The sequence below is a fragment of the Ambystoma mexicanum genome, chromosome 12 (genome assembly GCF_040938575.1).
Source record: "Ambystoma mexicanum isolate Mex_15411 chromosome 12, UKY_AmexF1_1, whole genome shotgun sequence".
Lineage (NCBI taxonomy): Eukaryota > Metazoa > Chordata > Amphibia > Caudata > Ambystomatidae > Ambystoma > Ambystoma mexicanum.
Genome location: NC_090936.1, coordinates 725,594,808 through 725,617,970, shown reverse-complemented (window position 1 = coordinate 725,617,970; position 23,163 = coordinate 725,594,808). Strand labels below are relative to the sequence as shown.

The following is a 23,163-nucleotide window of genomic DNA, read 5'->3' as shown; positions in this document are numbered from 1 at the left end:
ATATATTGCAATGCAATTCACTATGTACATATCAGTATGCCTAAGGTCTACACAGCTTGAGATATCACTTGCCCCTAGGCCTGACCAAAATATATATCAATAAGGTCCATCAGGTTACAAGAACTTCACTGGGTGACAAGCAATTGCTAAACATTTGAAAACTAGACTCTTGACTCATTCATTTAGCCAATGATCCAATGTGTTATGTTTACTGCATTTTATATTTTGTTTGGCGTTTTCCTTTTCCATTTTGGCTTTTATGTGAAAAGAGAGGTAATTGGAACCAAGCCGTTCAGATTGCAATTTTGAACTCACAATCTTTTTGTGTTTTGTGTTCCTATTTCAAACTTTAGATGGTGTTTCCGATGCTCAAACAATGGATATTTTCAGTCTGCCAAAAGCGATTAGATCTGGTGAGCATGGCAGCGCGCTTCCAAATAGGCATCAATACATTAGCATGAAAATGACATTCATGTCTTTTTTTGTAGGAACCTGCTATTGAAATTGAAAATCTCATTATGGCTACTAATTGGGCATGCATTTATGTTACATTGTATCATTATTTTAAAAGTATCTTGCAATGTATTTTGTATAAGAACATTTTTGAATGTGATACTATCTTACTTTTATATACCCTTAACAGTGTTACATATGCAATAATTAAATATCTGGTGAAACCAATGATATACTAATGTGTATGATATATTACAGGGTGGCAATAGCAGCCCTATAGTTAAGCTGAGTTGGAGACACATAGCTAACCCATCAAAATTCTGTTGTTAATAACTTTTGATTCGAGTAACAGATTTGGCTGGAATTTCAAAAGTGATTAAAAGTCTGCGGGCCCTCCTCCAACCAGACTTTCATAAAAATTTGTTAAAAAATCAAAAAGTTCTTAAGCGTCCCAAACATTTTGTTCTTCACAAGTGCGGCCACTTCCTATTAATTTTCCCATAGGTAAAAAAGGTCAATATTTGCCAAAGCACACAGCCCAAACCCCTGGACAGATTTGGACCAGCCCAAAACAACTTGGGCACAAAGCGTTGATTTGCAATCCATGCGTGGATTGGGCTTATTCTGTGGTGTGGTTATTTTAAAAGGTGAAATTTGGGAGTTGGAGGGGGTCCACGGACCAAGTTTTCAACATAAAGCTTTCTGTAGCCTCGGCTAGACCTTCGAGTAGCCGACATTTGAAAGCAAACTGCGTCATAGAAGCACTGTGTGCTCTGGGGTGAAATGGAGAAGGCAGGGGAGGTGAGGAGGCCAAACCTGGGGAATGGGGGGAGCTGGCACAGACGAGGGAGGCACATGGTGAGGTGCAGGGGGAAAGCATGTTTTCTTCATCCGTTTTGCCGATATTTGCACCTATATCTGAGGCTACAAATGACTACAGATTGCCAAGCATATGTCTAGTATGGTAGTCGTGGCTATATAGTTTGGGGTGTCAGTGTTTTATATTGTTTTGAAAGTACTTTGTTTAGGTATAGTGACGCTGGGGGTGAACCATCGCTGCCCATGGCCACAGGACATGGTCAGTGATCTGGTAGTTATTCAAGTTTTTTTTACTTTGAATATGCGTTTGCAGATTTTTGAGTATGTGAGACTTTGGATGAAGACAGAAGAAATACTATAACAAAATTAATATAAAAAGGAGCAATTGTGGTCTAGTTTTAGACGTGCCATACAATGTATTATAGGTTGTGTATTTTCACTTATGGTATTATGGTGTGTGGGTGTGCAATGTTTGCCTATCTAGTCTACTGTTATTTATTTTTCTGAATTCTAATTTTGCAGTTACTTTACATAAGTACATGAGTAATGTTGTTCTGTATTCATCAATTAAGTTGGATTGTACTATGAAACTTAAAGCCAGTCCTCCCTTTAAATGACTTTTTGTAGCTGTGGTTAGGGTAAAAGTCATTGAACTGTAGTCGCAGGTATAATATAAAAAAGTTGGGTTATTATTTTTTGTATTTGTGTATGATGAGTAGTCCTTAAAATGACTGTTTTGTGGTACACTGGTTGTAGAACTTTACCACATCAGTAGTTCTGTTTTTATGTTATCAAGGAACTCTGCATTTCTACAGAAATTGGCCATGTAGATCTGTATGTTGTTGGTCACAATCCATACTTGTTTGGGGTCTGCCATGAATGCTGAAATTACTTTATTAACATTTCTCTAAGATTTCTCAACTTTACCATTAAATCTTGTGGTCCATTTCCATTTCTGCCTCTGAGTGAGATTGGAAAAGTGAAAGATTGTGTGAGAAAATAGTTGCATTGTTTTTTCCATCTCTTGTTTCATCATTAAAGTAAAGGTCCTCCCTCGTACATTCTCCAAATCGTTGCCTCCACAATTCATTATTATGATGTCTGGGTAGTGCATACTTCTAAGACTTAACAATATTGGAAAAACCTGGAACCAGCGCATTCCCAGTAATCCAAACCATTTAATGGTAACATCTCTCAAACCTAGGTCCATGTAATTATTTAGTTTCTCACAAAAAGCCAGCAACCAAAACAGCCAACTGTCTCCAATGAGCCATATAGTTTTGAAAACAGCCATGATATCTGCAGTATTTCTCTGTTTCCAGGAAAATTATTCCTAGTTTGAATTTTTTAAGTAGTTTGTATGAGCAGGGTATATTTGATGTGTGTGTTGTGCTTTCTAATTGGTCGATGGTGATACACGTAGCCAATTGTAGCCATGGCAATATTAGAGCAAGTGGCACGTTGTGCGCTTGTGGACGTGTGGTAGCCTTGACTATCCGGAATATTGGGTGGGGTAGCATCTTATACATATTGAGTGTTTTGTTGGATTATAAGAGACCTAGCTGAGTGGAGGAGGACTATGAGGAGTGGATGGGGGCTGGTAGATGTGTTGGGGTCAGTATGGGGGCGTTTGTTGCAGTGGAAATGCAATTTTGAATTTGAAGATTTCGCGAATAGCCGTGGCAACCAGCAGGCGTGTAGGAGGGGCTCTTGTATAGTCGCATCTAAAAAGGTATGTGTGTAGGCGCTTTGATACTATCTTGTGTTTCATTTGTCGCGGATGTAGCCGAGAGTTATTTTAAAGCCGTATCTATAACTATAAATATACATTTTCTTTGCAATAATCATATGTTAATGTGCATGGTACAGTACATAATTTTATTTGAGTGTGTCTTTTTATGTACTTAGTTGTTCACTTATTTGATTTGAAGGTTTGAAAGCCAATTTAGTTTGATTTGGGGCTTTCAGGAAAATGTGTGTGTATACGTTGTGGCCCCTCATACATTCAGCACGATGTAAGCCACTTGCTCGTACAATAATGGGGGACACTTCCATTGCTCGCATGCACACCAGCAGTTTCACTAGCAGTGGCAGAAGCGAGGTTGTTGTGCAAGACACTCGGCTTCCATTTTGTGCACCCTCGACTCCATCTTTGGACTAGGCCTCATTGCGATAGTATGAAAAGGCTTCTCTCCCCTCTGCAGCACTGCGCACACCGCGCCTATAGCCCCCACCATTTCTCACTCCGTCTGAAAGCTTTGCAGCTCCAGTTCTCATGGATGAGCCGTAGATAATTAAAACAAAGACCCTAATGTAACACTTCACTCTTCCTCTGAGATCACTGTCCTGTGTGTGAACCGGCCTGAAACATGCCCATTCGTCTCCACAAACCTGCCGGCACCCTCTGACTCTCGCTGTTCAAAAATGACTGCCACTATAACCCACTGCCCTCACAAGGTATTCTCTTGATGTAACAGATGTTTGACCCTGCTGTAGAGCCCATCCCAGTGTGCCCCCAACTAATATCAGACCTCTGTCAGAGTATATTGCACCCTAGAACTAACAAACGTCAGAATGCCTCATAGCCTCTTTTGATGTGCCCAGACCCACCCCACCATCAATGTTATTTCACTGACCAGGACCTTAAGCCCAGGGCTTCATATAAGTCTCAATGGGGGTCATTATGAGTTTGGAGGCAGCCATGGTGCTATTAGCACCATAGCTGCCTCCAAACCCGGGTTCAGTGTCACTCAATAGGGACTTACCGGGACATTCTGACCTATGCGGACCCGGTAAGTCCCCATTCAGTAAACCATTCCCCATTCCAATTGAGCCCCCATAGGGCTCAATGGGAATGGGGAAGGCGATAATAATGGGCCCGCAAATTGAGTGCCCGTTATTAGCTCCAAGGTCCCTTAACCGGTCCTACAGACCAGCCGTTCCTGCTAAGGGACCTCAGAATATGGCGGTAGGGGCTTAACGGCACCGCCATCCTTAACGGTGCCATTAAGCCCCTACCGCCATACTCATAATGACCGCCAATGAGTGATGCTGTGTTTTTATGTATATGATTTATAGGTTTATGATAATTCACTCAAATAATTAACTCAAAGGATTTGTAGTGACTATTATTTAGTGCATGTCTAATAGTAGTATTTTATGTTAGCTTAGTTAGGGCTCTATCTCACTGTGACCTGACCCTCACCCCTCATGGACACAAGCAGCTTGACCTTGTGATGCTCACCCTCCCGCCAACGGGGCAGCCTATCCGGGAGAAGCAGAGTCTAAATGAATATATGGAACACAGCTCTCCGTCCAATCACATACAAACGTAACACCCTATGTTAATGATGCCATCAATGACGCTGTTTTGCTTTGTAATTCCATAAACGTGTACTGTTTGCCAGAGCGCTCTCGGGCAGCAGAGTTCTCTGGATGCCAATTGTACATAAACAAAACTTAACTCTCGCAACCTGTTCCCTTAGTCTCATTCCCCATTGGGGTGTGTAGTATTTATTTATATTTCCACGTCTAAGACGGGGAGTGGGCCTTTACATTTGGTGACCCCAACATGATTGGGATGGTGCCCGAAGCCCCGTACCGTGCGGCGAGATCCGGGACGCCCCAAGCAAAACCATTGCCTCCGCGATTGACCATTTCACGCGCACAAACGAAAGGTTACAAGGGTTCTCGTCATCTTTGCAAATACCCAACTAAAACTGCTCGCCAAGGCGGGCCAAGGCTTGGTTGGGGTGCGAATCAGTATGTAGATAGACCGCGAATGGCAGCTCTCGGACCACCCTACTGAACACGTGAGTACTGGTTGCAAGACTTGCAAGGGAAAAAAGAAAAAATTAAAAAACAGGTATAAAAAATAAGAGGGATATAATAGCGGGAAAATAGAACTTGAGGGTGAGGTTCAGGGTCCATGTGAATGTAACTGAGGCTTTTTCTTACCTATCCTTTATATGGCCATTAGGCTGTTGTAGAAATAGAGACAAAAAGGAATACGGGATCCTAGCTCCGCAGGGGGTAGAAGGCGATGCCGCATAGCATTGTCTCAACCAGTGCAGGGAACAAGTGGAGATAAAAGAGAAAAACAAAAGTAGGAGTCTCATATATTTATTAGGCTTGGAGTAGTAATTTAGAATATTCTTTTACCCTGTGAGCAGAATTCTTTGGAGAGGTATTGTAAGGGGGCGTAGAGGTGGGGAGTGAATGAGAGAATAAGAACTAGGGATGATAAACCAAAACAATTGAAAGGGGGTAGCAAATTGAAAGATAATATATGTTACATGTTGAATATGTCAAAGTGTTACATGTTGGTTCGTCAGTAAGTGCCTATATGTCTTTATTAAAAAAAATAAGGTCTGGTAAGAAATGTTGGTAAATTATTTGCGATTCATGTTGAAAAATAATGTGTGATCGTGTAAGTAAAAAGGTTGTCGAAGTTTTCTTGATGTTGACACTGAAATAAGTTTGAACAAATGTATTGAAGAGAGGAGATGGTTTGGTAATTGAAATTGTATAATTATACCCCAAAAAAAGAAGTAAAATACCAGTAAAAGTAAAAAATACGGTATCATGGGAGGGACTACAGCGCTAGCACATAAATGTCAACACCTCCCTTTGTATAGCGAGAAAATACTGAAGTACCATGAGCAATGGGTTGTCAGAAATAAAAGGAGAGGGTGTATCACCTATCTGGCCTGAGGGAGGGTCATTTGATAAATGCGCATTACGCCTTGTATCAACATACCTGCTAGCGAAATACAGAGGAAAGCAATTGCAGAACAGAAGGGAGGTATTAGATTTATGGTGAATGTTCGAGGAAGTAACCCCTAGCGGCGAGGTAAGTAAAGACACATTAACAGAGAAGAAGAAGGCACCGGAGGGGGGAGCGGGTGATGCAGGGGAAGAATGCACAGTGACAACGAAAGAGAATGATCTCACTAGAATTTATCAGTTACTAATAAGACCTGCAGTGGGTTACAGTGAGCCCCTATATGTGCCTGCTCCCACCACACCAACTACCCCGGCGACAAAATCAGCAGCATCAGCCACCGCCCTGCCACCCTATGAAACGAGAGGGTTGTACAGGCCAACTAGTGCCCCTCCAGTGAACTTAGCATGGCTAACGGGAGACCTAGACAGACAGCTTGCACATGCCCAAATGGAAATAACGTGATTAAGAGCCTTATGTGATTGGGGCCAGATGTTGCCAGGGGGTGAGGAAGTACCACCATTGATGGCAAGTGACTTCACTCCTCCACCAAGTGTTGTAGGGGGATCAACAACATCTGTGCCGCCGCCGCCTATACCAAAAGGGTAGGAACAGGAATGGCAATGAGGTGAGTTCCTATTCCATTTAAATGGCAAACCTGTGAGGATAATATGACCTACAACTGCAGAAAGCCAAAGAGGGGAAGGGCAGAGAGAAAGGGAGTCAGAAGAGGAAATAGGGGAGGTATGGAATGACCTAGATGAGTAGGAAGAGGGTGCAGCAGCAGCGGGGTCCCCGCTGCCATTCCCATTCGACCAAGAGGTTGAAAGGGCCGCACCAAGGTGGCAAGGGAGGTTAAGACAACGAGTAGGGAACATGCTGGTAAGTAAAACAAAGAAGGGAACGGTAAGTAAAAAAGGAGGAAAAATAATACTACAAATACGGCTGAGGGAGGCCGCACTATATCGCCTGGGCACAGAGGGATAAGAATAACCTATTGAAACTTTTTCCTCCACCTTCGGGTGGGGTGGGGCGGGGAAGTGGATACATGCATTTGGGAAGAACACAGCAGGAGTGCCCTTAGCCATAGGGGATGTAAAGAGTTTACTAGTGTCTGCAGTCGGTGATCAAGCAGACACAGTGTGGGTGAAGGCTGGCTTCTCGGGAGTTACAATGAACTGTGACCGCCATGATGGGTCATCATTTAATAACGTCAGAGCGCAAGCGCAAGTATGGGATGCATTGCAGAGAACTTTCCCAGACACTCCAGATTTACACTTAGTGATGCAATGCACTATGGGAGAGGACAAGGAGCCTACGCAATTCATCCTCTGGGTGCAAGACCTGTGGAGATCTGAAATGGGCATGGCGTGGGATCAATCCACCGCCTTGTTCTATTTTATAATAAAAAAAAGACTCCCGAAGGAGGTACAGAAGGCCTTGGATAAAATAGCTGGGGTAGAAGCCAAAGGCTGGTCAGAGATTCAGAGTATAATAGTGCACCATTGCAGAAGGATTAAAGAGAGAAAAAAAGAGATTGTGCAGAGAAGGTTGGCAGACGAAGCAAAGTTAGTACAAAATAAATTAGTGAAGGTCGTGGCAATGAATGCCACAACATCTACTGACAGAGAGGGGGAAGGAGAGGAGGGGTCAGGAAATATGCGAGTCAGAATGGCCGCAATCTGGGCTGCAAATGGACAGGAGCAATGGGATGGAGAGGAGCAGTACGGAGGGCCACAGTGGCAAGGAAGGCCCGCAAGAGGCCGAGGTAGGTATTAAGGACCGAGAGGGGGATTCGGAGGAATAGACAGCAAAGGATTTGGTGGGCCAGCGCTGAGGGGAGGACCACAAGGCCCATGTTGCTATTGCGGGAGGTGGGGACACTTTTGAAGGAAATGCAGAATGTGACCATTGGGTTATTATCAAGGGCAGCCCCGCATAGTAAACGAGCAACAGTATGGCCATCCACACCCAGGCAGCCCCTATGGGTTACCTATGGGAAGGGGTGGGCAGAACAAACAATGTTATGACGAACCACAGCAGAGATAACCACAAATGCAATACAGAAAACAACCACAGCTGAGAGGTATGCAACAACAAACGTCAAGGCAGAACAGTATGGGAAATGTGAACACCAACATATTTGCAACGTCTGCAAATGGGGCGCCAGCGCCTTTTCGCGGCACAACAGTAGTGGTGGACAATGTATTCTCCATTCCAGGAACAGAAACTTATGCAGACTAGGACAGCCCACAGAAAGCACTTGCGTGTCCAGTCCTATCCACTACTCTACGTGCAGAAGAGGAACCACTAGTGGGAGCAGAGATAGGCAACAAACAGTTCATCTTTATGGTAGACTCAGGGGCTGAAAAATCATGTCTCATGGAAAGCCAGTTCCCGCTTCGGAAAAAAATTTGGAAATGCAAGGGTTCTCTGGGGCTATTTTAAAAGTTCCTTACACAAAAGATCTTGACATAAAGGTGGGGGGAAAATGGTGCGAGCTCCTCTACTGTATCATGAAGACACACCAATAAATTTGTTGGGGAGAGACCTTCTGAGTAAATTGAACATGACCATGTCCTTTACTGAGTTCCACCCCAGGAGTGTGCCCGGTAAGGGTGATGTTGATGATAAGCACAGTGACAAATGAAATAGCTGTGAGAGGGGTACCCATAGACATGGACATGTTCATATACGGAATAAGGGTACTTGCCAGAGTAGTGCCTGAAATAACAAGAAAAGAATGGAAGGTGCCATCAGACTTTGTCTTTTGTCCGATTGATCTGGAAGGGGTACAGGTTTCGAGCAAACGTATTGTGGTGATAGGACTGGACACACATGGTTGCGAATGGGGAACAGTGTTATGCATAGATCCAAATATAATGGTGCGTGACTTAACTGATGAAGAATTGTTCACTGACAATGAGAGTGATGAGGAAATAATAATGGAAATAAGTGCACCATTGACATCATGATTCAACATAAAGAAATACATAACCCTCTTATGGCTAGTGTCAGTGTGCCACCCCCCATATTTGAGGAAGACATGGAAAAAGTACTGCCAGAAATATGGACCACCAGCCCCCATGATGTAGTACTATTAAAAGAAGTAACGCCCATCAGAATTAAACTGAAACCAAGTGTAATACCGCCTAGAGTAAAACAATACCCACTATCACGGGAAGTAGAGGCAGGGATACGTGAAACAGTAAATGCATTAATGCAACAGGGGATCATAGTGCCATCAAATTCACCCAGTAACACTACGATTTTTCTGATTAATAAAGCAAGGGGCGGGGCATGGAAGATGACCCAGGACCTACGCTCACTTAATGACGTCATACAGAAGGAGTTCCCATTAGTGCCTAATCCTGCATTACATTTGTGTAGCATACCTAAGGATACTATCTGTTTTCACAGTAGTGGATTTGAAGAATGCCTTCTTCTCGATACCACTTGACCCAAGCTGCCAGTATCTCACAGCATTCACCCTAGGGGGCAACAGATATGAGCATTGTGGGTTACCACAAGGGTATTGTGAGAGCCCAAGCATTTTCAACAGAATATTGCACGAAGATCTTGGTGACATTGAAGTAGAGAGCACAATAATACAGTACTTGGATGATTTACTCATCTACAGTAAAACTGAAGAACAGTGCAGAGCAGATTCGATAGCCTTGTTAAATTTACTGGCCACGAGAGGATACAAGATGGACAAAGGCAAGCTGCAATATTGCCTAGGCGAGGTGCTCTATTTAGGACAACTGGTTTCAAAAGATGATAAGGGAATTTTACCAGCTAGAGCAGCAGCAATACGCCATCTGATGATACCAAAGACAGTGAAGGACATGCAAAAATGCCTTGGCAACTGCAACTACTGCTGTGCCTGGATACTTGATTATGCAGCGTACACAGACCCACTGTTACAGGCACTAAAGGAAGCACAAAAGAATAATGTCCCATTAAAATGGACAGACACAATGAGCACACAATATTTAAAACTGAAAGACCTTATTGCAAACGCACCAGTTTTAGTGAACCCTGATTATGATCGGGAGTTCTACCTGTTTTCCCACTGTAATGGAATTTTAACGACAGCAGCTTTGATGCAAAAAATATCATTGGGCCACAAGCCATTGACTTATTACAGCGGTACTCTAGATTCAGTAATGCAAGGCCACTTCGCATGCAAACACCTGTTTGCATGCGAAGTGGCCTTGCATTACTGAAGCAGCCATCACAATAGAAAAAAGCGCCACCATCGTGATGGGTTTCTCAGTGACAGAATACGCAGAACATTCATTGTTTACCATTTTAGAAAGGTTGAAGAGCACTCATATCACGCAGAGGGCGACAGCATACAAAATAATACTTTCAAACCCAAACGTTCATGTAGTGAGGTGCAAGACAGTCAATCCAGCCACATTTTACACAGAACTAGGCACAGTAGAAGACATACAGGAAAACGATTGCGCTACTTACGAAGGAGAAGATGATGGCATTCCTAAAGCAAGTGAAAATGCCCTATAGGAGGGACAAATATACTTTGTAGATGGGTCAGCATCAATAGACAGTGAGACAGGTGAAAAACATGTAGGGGCAGCGGTGGCAAGAATGGAGGAAGAGGAGTATGAAGTGATTGTGCAGAAATGCCTCCCCTCGCATTATTCAGCGCAGGCAGCTGAACTAATAGCGTTCATTGAAGCATTACACAGTCAAAGGTTGTGCAGTGACAATATACTCTGACTCAGCATATGCAACAACAACACTGCACTTAGGATTATCACATTGGCCGCAAAGAGGTTAAAAAGGGCAGATGGTTCACCAGTACAGCATGCAGCTCTGTTGAATGAGCTAATAAAAGCATTGGCAGAACCGTCAGTGGTAGCATTAGTGAAGTGCCAAGCACCTACCAATAACAGGGATGCAATCTCATTGGGAAACGCGGGAGCAGACGCCATGGTGAAAGAAGCATCTTTTTTTAATATCCTCCAAGTAGTTGAGTGCATTGTAAAAACATCCGGGATAGATACAACAGAGGAGGGATACAGCCATACCCCAATTGCCCAAATAATAGAACTTCAAAAATGTGCACCTGTAGAAGAACAAGAATTATGGGTAAAACGAGGATGTAAACAGTCACTGACAGATTTGATATGGCGACAAGAACTAACAGGGAAGTTAGTTATGCATGTGGAATTGTTAGAGACAGCATTTCAACAACTGCACTACCCAACAGATGAAACTAAACAACACATTGGCCCTCATTACGACCCTGGCAGAAAGGGGTTTACGCCGGCGTAAAGCATGGCGTACCTTTCTGCCTGACTACGAGTTCCCGTGGCGCCATGGTGCTTTTTTCGCCTGCTTTTTCCAGGCGGAAAAATCCATGGCGCTACGGGACTTGTTGTTAATTACGCCACCGTAATTTACGGTGGCGTAATTAACGCCTTCCCCACTCCCATTATACCCTATGGGGCAAAAATGGGAATGGGGAAGGGTAAATGGGGATTGGGGACTTACCGCCCCGCCAAGGTCGGAATGGGGCGCTAAGTCCGCCAACCACCATGGCGGAGTTGGCAGCTTAGCGCCATGGACCATGGTGCAAATTGCACCATGGTACTCCGCCAGGGTCGTAATGAGGGCCATTGCAACCTAAATACAGGAACATTGGATTGTTCCAAATGTGCAGGAACATTTGTCAAAATTCACTGTAGAGTGCACAACATGTCAAACATACAGTTCAGGAATGACTCTTAGAACACTGAGAGGAACACTACTGCGTCCAGTGGGACGGCACATTCAAATGCCACTCTCTCCAGTAAGAAGAGCATCTGATGATCACAGTGCTGCAATAGTGCTAGGGGATGAATTTAAGGAATACTTTACCCAACTGACCTGCGCAGTGTGTAGCATAGCAAGACAGATCACACCCGCGTTTACACATGACATACAAACAGATACTACCACGCCTACGCAGGACAGCACAACACAACCAGGGGGAAATGTGTATGTGAGGGGTTTTGTGCGAAGGTGGAATTCCCCGAGGTTTCATGGACCCTACGAGGTCATATATTGTACACCAACCACGGTAAAAGTAAAAGGGTTGAAATATTGGGTGCATCTATCAGATGTAAGAAGAGCACATGATAGTACAACCCCTCAGAGTGAGCAAAATGAAAGCAACAAGTTTGCAAATGGCTAATATACAGGTCTGCAAAATGCAAAGCAACACAAAACTTATAGCTCTCTCTCTCTCTCTATTTCTCTGTCTCTCTCTCTCTCTCTCTCACACACACAAAAGAGTGCATATTTAAGTTGGTGGATGTTAAAGTTAATACATTAGGATAGGAATATGCAAGTGAAAGTATGCTAAACAAGATAAGAAAAAAAGTGGAAAATAAATGTGATGTGAATGAAAAAGAGTAATGAAAAAAAAGTAATGTAATATATATATATATATATATATATATATGTGGTGAAAAAAAGAGGAGAGGGGCGCACTCCAGTTCCCTGCACAGTAAACCTTCTCAGCCACAGGTGTTCTCCTCCGACCGGTTTCTGTGCCAATACACGTCATCAGGGAGGCTGTCTTAACTTGCAGCTCACAGCAAGTGCAGGTGTTAACACTTAGTGAGGATTCTGCTGCAAGGACTGCTGGTAGCTGTAGTCATCAGGTTTGCAAGGAACAGACTCACACCCAATCCCACAGTGGGGAAAGGGGGGGAGTAGCCTACAGTGAGGCACTCCAAAGTTGGGCATAAATTACCCCGGTGCAGCACCCTATTAGATTTCTGAAGATTCCACCCTTCAGAAAACTTACAAATGTGGTGAAAAAAAGAGGAGAGGGGCGCACTCCAGTTCCCTGCACAGTAAACCTTCTCAGCCACAGGTGTTCTCCTCCGACCGGTTTCTGTGCCAATACACGTCATCAGGGAGGCTGTCTTAACTTGCAGCTCACAGCAAGTGCAGGTGTTAACACTTAGTGAGGATTCTGCTGCAAGGACTGCTGGTAGCTGTAGTCATCAGGTTTGCAAGGAACAGACTCACACCCAATCCCACAGTGGGGAAAGGGGGGGAGTAGCCTACAGTGAGGCACTCCAAAGTTGGGCATAAATTACCCCGGTGCAGCACCCTATTAGATTTCTGAAGATTCCACCCTTCAGAAAACTTACAAATGTGGTGAAAAAAAGAGGAGAGGGGCGCACTCCAGTTCCCTGCACAGTAAACCTTCTCAGCCACAGGTGTTCTCCTCCGACCGGTTTCTGTGCCAATACACGTCATCAGGGAGGCTGATATATTACATGGCCACAGTAGTGGCCATTTAGTTATGGTTAAGTTGCTGTTTCCATAGGAAGAGCACTTTTTGGGTGGCTTATAACTTCGCTCTCCCTGGACGGATCCTCACCAAACTTTGCAAAAAAAGTATTTGGGTCACTCTGAATTTTTTTGCAAAGTCTGGTGAGGATTCGTCCGGGGGAGGGCAAAGTTATAGGGGGGGTCCCAAAACTTTTTTTTTTTTCCCATAGACTGAATGGGAAAAAATGTTTGCTCGCGCCTACATCCCAAACCGCTGGATGGATTTCCACCAAGTTTGGACCAGGAGCAGCGGCTTGGTCCCGAAAGCGTGCTTTTGCAAATTTGGTGAAAATCCGTCCAGTAGTTTTTTTTAAAATGACCAAAAAGTAGGTAAAAAAAAATTAGTGATATCTGTGTTCGGTTTGCGGACACACTTCCCTGTTCGCTCCGCGGACAGTGTCCTGATTGGCCAATCGTCTTGCGTGATGTTCGCGGACATGCAACGTGTTCGCTGATTGGACGGCGTGGAGCGTGAAGCGCGTCAGATTTTTCGGTAGCGCCCGCCATCTTGGATTCGCGGACGTCCGCGGACAGCGCGGTGAAACTTTGTTCAAAATGTGTATTTTGTAGAGTGTGTTGGTGTGTAGGAGTGTTTGGGGAGGGTGGGAGTGTATGAGATAGGATAAAAGTTGTGTTTTTTATGTGTTAGACGTTCTTTTTGTGTTCGATTTGTTTGCGGACATCACAGGGGTTCTGAAATGTTCTAAATAAACTGACTGGGGGGTGTTCTAAGGACTCAATATGTGTCTGTTTTGTTCGCAAGCAAAGTGAAACTGTTCTAAGGACACTCGCGGTGTCCGGGGAGTGTTCGTAGGGGGTGTCCTGAGGACGCTGTCCGTATTGTTCTCTGTCAAGTTGAATGTGTTCTAAGAACACCCGCGGTGTCCTGAAATGTTCGCAAATAAACAAAATGGGGGTGTTCTGAAGACGTTTTTGAGAACACTCCCGGTGTCCTGAAATGTTCGTAGGGGGTGTCCTGAGGACGCTGTCTGTATTGTTCTCTGTCAAGTTGAATGTGTTCTAAGAACACCCGCGGTGTCCTGAAATGTTCGCAAATAAACAAAATGGGGGTGTTCTGAAGACGCTTCTAAGAACACTCGCGGTGTCCGGGGAGTGTTCGTAGGGGGTGTCCTGAGGACGCTGTCCGTATTGTTCTCTGTCAAGTTGAATGTGTTCTTAGAACACCCGCGGTGTCCTGAAATGTTCGCAAATAAACAAAATGGGGGTGTTCTGAAGACGTTTTTGAGAACACTCCCGGTGTCCTGAAATGTTCGTAGGGGGTGTCCTTAGGACGCTGTCCGTATTGTTCGTTGTTAAGTTGAAAGTGTTCTAAGAACTATCGCGTTGTTCTGAAATGTTCGTAGGGGGTGTCCTGAAAACGGTGTCCGTATTGTTCGCTGGCAAGTTCAAGGTGTTCTAAGAACACTCACATTGTTCGCGGACATTAAAAGTTTCCCATAGATCATAGTTGAAATGTTTGACTCTATGGATGTGATATGCTACGATGGTTGTTGCCAGGGCATAGAGTCTTGGGTGCATGGCCATTTGGCCATGCACCCAAGACTCTATGCCCTGGCAACAACCACTGCAGCAGATCACATTCATATTTGCTTATAACTTTGGGTGAAAAACAAATGTATAAGGAACTATGGTATTAGATACTATGGATGTGATATGCTGCTATGGTTGTCCTTATTATTGTATACTTACTGTTTGGTCTAGTAATGGGAGTCCATGTTTTTCTTCTTCATTTCTGTGATAAAAGAAAATAGCATGTTACTATTAGTATTTTGTAATGACTTATTACATTGTATAAGCAATATACTTTTATTTTTTTTCGACCCTCATATTTAGTAGAGTACAAATCAGAGTACTGTGCAATTTGCTCAGTTTCTGTATTTGTTGCTAAAATCATTGGGTCTGTGGGAGAAAAAAAAAATCCACGATGGATTAAAAAAAAACCCTTTTTCTGTTATGCTACAGTTTATTTGTTTGTTTGTTTTCAATGTTCACTTTTTGTTTCTGGCTAATGCTTTATACTTTGCTTTGTTGTATTTTTTTTGGAGCAGTAACAGATTCTTCATTTGTTTTGATATTATAAAATTTTGGAGCAGTTAGATACCAATTGGCGTATTCTAACTGTCTATTTATTTAATATATTTTAGTGGTTTTGATTTATCTATTTGGATATTGTTAAATTTTGGGACAGTTAGATAACAATTGGCGTATTCTAACTGTGTATTATTTGGCCTAATTTAGTGGTATTCATGTATCTGATTAGTTATTGTAGAATCTTTGAGCTGTTAGATAGCTTTTGGAGTATTCTAACAGTTTATATTATTTTAACAACCATTTATAATTTTGGGACAGTTAGATACCAATTGGCGTATTCTAACTGTGTATTTTTTGGCCTAATTTAGTGGTATTCATGTATCTGATTAGTTATTGTAGAATCTTTGAGCTGTTAGATAGCTTTTGGAGTATTCTAACAGTTTATATTATTTGAACACAAATTTATAATTTTGGGACAGTTAGATACCAATTGCCGTATTCTGACTGTGTGTTTTTTGGTCTAATTTAGTGGTATTCATTTATCTGATTAGTTGTTGTAGAATCTTTGAGCAGTTAGATAGCTTTTGGAGTATTCAAACAGTTTATATTTTTTTAACATAAATTTACTTAAAGGTTTAAATACAGTTTATTTATCAAATTTTGGTTTTAAGAACATCAAATAAGCGTTTGTAAGATTTGCTGGTAATCTCTGCTTTAGAGTAATGGTACTATCATTACATTCAAACCATCCATATTTCTTTTTTATATATGCCGTGTAGTGCCCTGAATTTGTTGTGGCTCCTGCGTGGTAGATTATACCTATTGTTGTGAAGGTTTTCTTACCAAGTGATATTTGACTATGTGTGAATCCAGTCAGCTTGCAGTTGTTTTTGGTACCATCTGCATTGTAACGTAGAAGCATTAGTATTACGTATTTACTATGTGTTTGTATTACTAACGTGGAGTGATTATCTAAATTGCAGGTAGAGCATAATCTACCATGGTTTGCATTTTGTACAAGTTGCTGAAATGGAATGGATTCACAATTTGGTATTGATATATATATGAAGCGTTCATTGGGGATTTCTTCTTGTGTCACATTGTTGCAGAGAGTGCATGTATGTTTCCACATGTATGAAATCTGAAAGATTTCATTTATAGGTATGTTTTTGTTTTCCAGTACTAATAGTAAGTACATTAGACATTCTTGTGGATATTCCTGTGAGTTTATAGTGAATTTCACCATTCCAGCACAGTAGTCCAATTGTCGTCTTATTCCAAAAACACTATGGGCCTCATTAGGACCCAGGCGGTAAGGGGTTTACGGCGGGGTAAACAGCGCCGACCCTTACCGCCTGATACCGAGGTGCCTTAGCGCCATGGAGAATTTAACACCTGCTTTTAGCAGGTGTTAAAATCCATGGCGCTAAGGGACCTTGTTGTTAATTACGCCACCGTAATTTACAGTGGCGTAATTAAAGCCTTCCCCACTCCCATTATGCCCTATGGGGCAAAAATGGGAATGGGGAAGGGTAAATGGGTTAATGGGGACTTACCGCCCCGCCAACCTCGGAATGGGGCGGTAAGTCCACCAACCACCATGGCGTAAACGTAGTTTACGCCATGGTGGTAAAGGTACGACCCAGGCGGTAACTTACCACCTGGGTCGTAATGAGGCCCTATATGTGTTGTCAGGATTGTTTGCTGCATTTCTGTGAAGTACTAACATTTGCAAACACAAAGGGTCTGTACTGTGTAAGTAAATGTTGTCAACAATTGGTGGTAATTGAAATAGAATATTAATTGCTACATTTGCATAGCAACTTACACCAACTATATTTGAGAATTTAAATGGTCCAGGTAGTTCTGTATCTAACTGCTTTTTTTGGAGTTTGTCTTCCTTCTTTAAAGAAGTACCTGGTTTACTTTCTCTAATTGATTCTTTTTTGTTTGTGGTACTTGATGAAGTATTAGTTTCTTTTACTCTCTTTGGAGGATTTGCAGTGACGTCCTGTTGCATTTCTGTTTGATTTAGTTTTCTTTTACAACGTTTTAGTTTTTGTGGAACAGAATATGTGTTTAGATGGGGAGTGTATAGTGAGCGAAGTCTATTATATTCTAAAATGCAAGGAATATCAGCGTTTACTTTACTTGCATCAAAGTTGATTAGAAATAGACCGTCAAGTGTACGTAAGCGTGATAGTGCTACGTAGCTCATGCCTTCTTTAAAGATTTTACCAATATCTATCATTGCTTTGTCTAGGGTAAGACCTTGTGATTCATGAATCGTGACTGCGTATGCAAGAATTAGAGAAAATTGTTCTCTGCGTACATACATATCTTTGAAGAGAAGGAATCTAGCTGTTGAGCGTCCTATCCGTTTTACTTCGGAAAGTTTGTCAAAGAGTATATTGACAAAATGAATTGTGTTGTCACGTGGGTATGTTTGAAAGCCAACAACTGTACCCAGTGCTCCATTAACTAGTCCTTGGTCCACGTCAAGGTTACGTTTAGGCATTACTCTGCAATTTAAGGATAATTTTAACATCTTTTCTAAGCCCGCTGTGTTTGAGATTGATTTTTCTAAATTATGTAGTCTTGTTGTGGCTTGGTCACACATGGGTAGTGTCATACCATGTACATCTAATTTGTCTGTGGTGCTAATTTCCATTATTGGTTGCATTTCTTTACTTAAAATTATTTCATTGAATTTGAGACAGCTTGCAAGAGTTGGCATTAAGGCCATACAATTGACATTTTTGTGGGCTAATTGTTCCATAACATCTGTATCACATGCATTATCGCCATAAAGTGCATTAATGTGCCGGGTTTTCAATGTTGCTTCTGCTTCTTTAGAAAGTATACCAACTCTCAAACTTTTTAAAATGTTGGCATAAGTTAGATCTGCAGATTGGCACATGTTTTCTGTTCATTCTCTGTATTGGAAATGTTGCCAAAGGTTGACATTTCCAATGCTGCCAACAGTTTTATGGCATAGTTTGTGCCCTAATGTTTTAAAAATAGGTTCACCTTTTACTGGTGTTAATTGAAGCAGATCTCCAAAAACAATAATGTGTTTTCCTGCAAAGAGCTCTTCATAGTCTGTTTTGAGTACTTCTTGTTGTAATCTGAGCTGAATCAAAGCTAGCATCAGGTTGGAGACCATGCTCACTTCATCTATTAGTAGCATTTTCATTTGTTTCAATACTCTGCGTAATTCCATTGCAGCTTCTGCAGAAAGTTTGTAATAGTCTAATTTGTTCTGGTGTTCTACTGGTAATAGTAGTAATGGGTGTAATGTAACACCACCTATGTTGTAGGCAGCTAAACCTGTGGGGGCAGTGACAACAGCTGACAGTTTGTTGTTTGTCAATTGTTGAAGGAACTTACTAATGATTTTGATTAGGAATGTTTTGCCAGAACCAGCTTCACCACTGACGTACAGTAGTATAGGTTTATAATTATGGCAGGAACATTCTTTATTTTCATGTTTTACACCATGTGCAATTTGTTTTGTTACTTCTTGAAAAATGCTACTTTGCTCATTGTTTAGTTTTGATTGTAGTATAGTTAAGTCTTCCTTATATTCATACTGACACATGGTGTTTTCTACTTCTATCATAGCTAATTCTGCCTCATTTGTTATTAGTGGTTCTCCCAGTGGTTCTTGGCTTCCTGTTACAGAAGGTTGACTACTGTCAGAAGTATCCTTATCTAGTTGGGCTTGGAGTTCTTCTTCATGTTGCTGTTCATTGTGCAACATTGTTTTGTACTGTGTAAAGTTTACATCAGTTATAGTGCTTTCATTTGCTTTGAAAGCATCCTCATATGAGTCATAGTTATCTAGTAATTGTTCTTCTTTTCTCCATGGTTTGAAGAGTTGTAGCAGGGACATGTAATATACTTCTTTATGTTGAGGAGTCTTCAATGACAATTTGATATGATTAATTAAATTTGGTTTAGTGAGTTTAACTAAGCTGCCTTCACAGTCTGTCACTCTATATTTACCTTTTTTTTCATCAGGTTTCATATTATTTTTGTATGTGTAGTTTTGGGCTATTTGGTATAGACACATGTTTTCCAAAGTATTACTTCTGTTTGGGTAGTATGTGTCCAATAAATTGTTTTTTTAAAATGTCTTGGCTGTTGGGATCATGTTTGGCTATTGTTTCTATATCTTCATAGGATTTTAGAACTCTTTTTCTAGATTTAGCTGGACCAAGACTTAGCCATACTATATTTTCAGATTTACCATACAATAAAGTACCAGTTAAATGATCAGCTGCTTCATAAGATCCACATTCTCTATGGGTGAGCATTTTTATGCCCAAGCTGTATACTTTCTGAGATACTGTTTTATCTGATGACGGGTCATTCCAGAGGTCTTGGAGCTCTGTCTTTTCTGCTTTAGTTAAGTATGCTGTGACATATCGTGCAACTGCAGTAGAATTGTCTTCAATGCACTGCACATCTATGTTTGCATTCCATAAGTGGGCAATGATTGCATTATAATCATTGATATATTTTTCTTCTTCTTTTCTTTTTATGTAATATGTATTTTTAGGTGACTTACCTTTAACACTATGTCTAACTGAAGACATGAGGTTGTTTACTGACCTGTATTTGTAACTGGTCTAGGGAAACCAAATCAGCATTTGGTGTAGTATTTGCCTTTGTTTTTGTATTTGCGACGACAATATTTTCCACATTTGTGTCTTTGAAATTGTAAAATTTGTGCATGAAGATCACTATTTGTGGCTTCTGATGGAATTTCACAAGTGACATATTTTTCAATAAACTGTAAAACAGTGGCATCACTGTCTTGACCAAATTTAGGAGCATCTTCTCCAAGGGGAGGAACAGTTTTATTACAAATAAAATGTAGCATAGCAATGAAGCGATGGTGAAAATATCTTGAAACATTAACAGGATCCAAAGAACAAAGTTCTCCAGGTGTTAGAATATCTGGTTGTTTTGTTTTTATTTGATATGCGTAGGAAATCATGTAAATCTTCCCATGCATATTCTGCACAACTTAATGTAACAAACCAAGTGGGTGGGCCAAGGTTTCTGATCATACAACGTACATCTCCATGACGTCGAAACCAGTACTCTTTAATACCACGCATATTTGCTAATAGATTTGTAATATTTGATTGTAAAACCTCATCCTTTTGTTGCACTTACTCTAATAATTGTGTAGCTGCCATATTTTGAAAGTGTGATCCTGATTTTAATATGTGTGCAACTTCATGACATAAAGTTGCTAGTTCACTTTCAAAGAGTAGGTGGAATATGTATTCCACATTTTGTCTAAATCTGGGATCTTCAGAATACATCCGTAATGAGCGGTATTCTGAAGCTGATATTTGAATAGGTCTATCATCATACCTTCCTCCTTTGCCAGTAGGAAAAAGTAGAGGAAAAGCACGTGCTTCTATACTTTTTTCCCATATACTGATTGGCGATCCTTTTGTTTGACGCATTTGGTAAGTTTCCAGTACATCTTGTACTGTGTCATTACAGTGCAAAGGATGAATTGTATAATGGTCTAAAGTATTTGATATTGTAGCAGGATCTAGTAGCTCAAATTGACCAGCTTCTTGTGTCTCTTGAATTATTTCAGTTGTATCTTTCAAGTTTTCTTCAATATTAATTTCTTTGTAATATCCATTATTCTCTTTAAGATATTGGAAGGCTTGTCTAACTTTATATAAATCTACCAGCTGTTGCCATATTTTTTTGTCTTTTGTAGGTACTCCATTTACTAATATAATTAAAGATTGCTGCATTGGACGTTGCCCTCCTAGAGTATGCACATATTCTTTTAGATTTAATGGTAAATAAACTACTTTTCCACAAATGCCTTTTACCAATTCAGAGGGAGGTAATTTTGCTGTTTTTGGTTGAAGGCGTATTATTGCTTGAAATGGGTGTACTGTTTGAATTATGATGCTCTCATATAAATGAAGTTGTTGTAGAGGTTTTGGTACTGGGTATAATTCCAAATTATTTGTGATAGAACGTGAAGGAGTTTGGTTGTTGTCAAGTTTTGTAGTGCAATAACTGCAAAGTATTAAGGGCTCAGTTATTTCATATTTGTTTTCTGCTAGAAGGTAGAGAGCTAATTCAAACCATTTAGAATCTTCATTGTCTTCTATTTTGTATGATAGGTCCACAGTTTTTGTGTTACTTTTATAAAAAATTCTACGGCAACATACACATGCATGGTTTGGTACTTCAGCTGATGTACTTTTAAATTTTAGTATTTCTTGTTTGTATGTGTTTAGCAAAAGGTTGCAGTGTGTAGAATTGTTGCTTAATTGGTTTAAAGCTATTTCATTCTGTAAATGGCTTTCACTTCCAAAATATTTTTTCCGGATATAGTGAATTTCTTCAAGTAGGTCTTTTGCTGTACCATGTAGAAGGATGTTATTTAACTTTGCTAGTGCTAAAGCAGGACTTTTAGCATAGTACAGTTTATAGACTAGATTTCTTATAGTTGAATGATGTGTTGATATCCTTTTGATATCATGGAAAGTGGTTTTACAAGTAGGTCCTGTAATGCAGGCCAATGAATGTCCTTGTAGTCCTGTGTACCTGCGCACTGGACAGGTATCTATATTTTGCAGTAATTTAATTTAGATTTTGTCTTTGATTTTTACATATTTATTGAGGAATTGGCGTAAAGATTTGAAACATTGTTTGGGAATGTTACACATTGACGTGCATGGCCATTTGTACACTAGACGTTCTGATTCAGTTGAATGGAGGGGTATTTCTAGGTTTTCAGGGCATATTTTTGTAAGGAGTACTTCTTGTTCCATTATGGTATTATTCACTTTTTCATAACCTCGACCACTGCTATTTATGGCAATTGTATTTGTTTGCTTTTGTTTGTACGCTTCTTCATTAAAATATGGTTCTGTGCTCGTAGTGTGATTCCATTCACCTCCGCAGATACTTAAGAAGTTCTTTCTGTTGACATTTCGCTTATTGAGAAGTCTTTTTTGTAATTTAGATATTAGTTTTGTTAGTGGTTTCATTTTGTTTAACAGTAAAATAAATAAATTTCTTTTGAGAAGAATTGCACTGTCCATCAATGCTTTTAAGATTAATTTCCTACGATAGGTTTTAAGCTTTGAACCTGATTTCTCTCCTGTTTTTATAAGATTTTGAAGGACTTTGTGATGGTATATTTTGGCTAAAATACTTTTCTTGGTATGCTTACTTTGCTCTATATTAAAATTTGAAGAAGTAGTTTTATCTGTACTGATAGCTGATTTTCTGTTAATTGTTTTTTGGTTTGTTTTACATTTTGATAGAGGAAGCGAAGTTGTTGTACTTGAAACTTCTTGTGTTTCACTAAATGATTGTATTAGCTGTTTTGTTTCAACTTTTTTTACACATTCTGCTAAAGATGGATGCTTATGTTGGACACCTTTATTTTCATTTGCTCTACTTTTGCGTTGCTTTCTACGGACTTGACTTTTGGTAGGCATTCTTAAGGGTCTGTTGAAAAAAATAAAGAAGATATGGGTTGGGGTGTTCTGGAATGTATGTGTGCTGTGTGCATGAGTGTTTGAGTAAGATGATAAAGATGTATGTAATGGTGTGTGATTGTGCATTGGGAACTAAAACTAGTAGGGATAGGTATTCTTGAATTTATGTGTTACTAAACTGGGGTTCAGATGACAAATAAAAAGTAAGCTAGTGGTGTGGAAAAGTACAAATAGTAAATCTAATGTATACAATTA

General features: G+C 40.7%; 1 long non-coding RNA gene across 1 annotated transcript in view; it reads left to right on the top strand.

Moving 5' to 3' along the window:
- The window catches only part of LOC138514014 (uncharacterized), a 51,102-nt gene that overhangs the window by 12,307 nt on the left and 15,632 nt on the right, over positions 1-23,163 (top strand). Inside the window, exon 4 of the long non-coding RNA XR_011281865.1 lies at positions 354-413. This is a non-coding gene — a long non-coding RNA (uncharacterized lncRNA). The remainder of the gene's footprint in view (positions 1-353; positions 414-23,163) is intronic.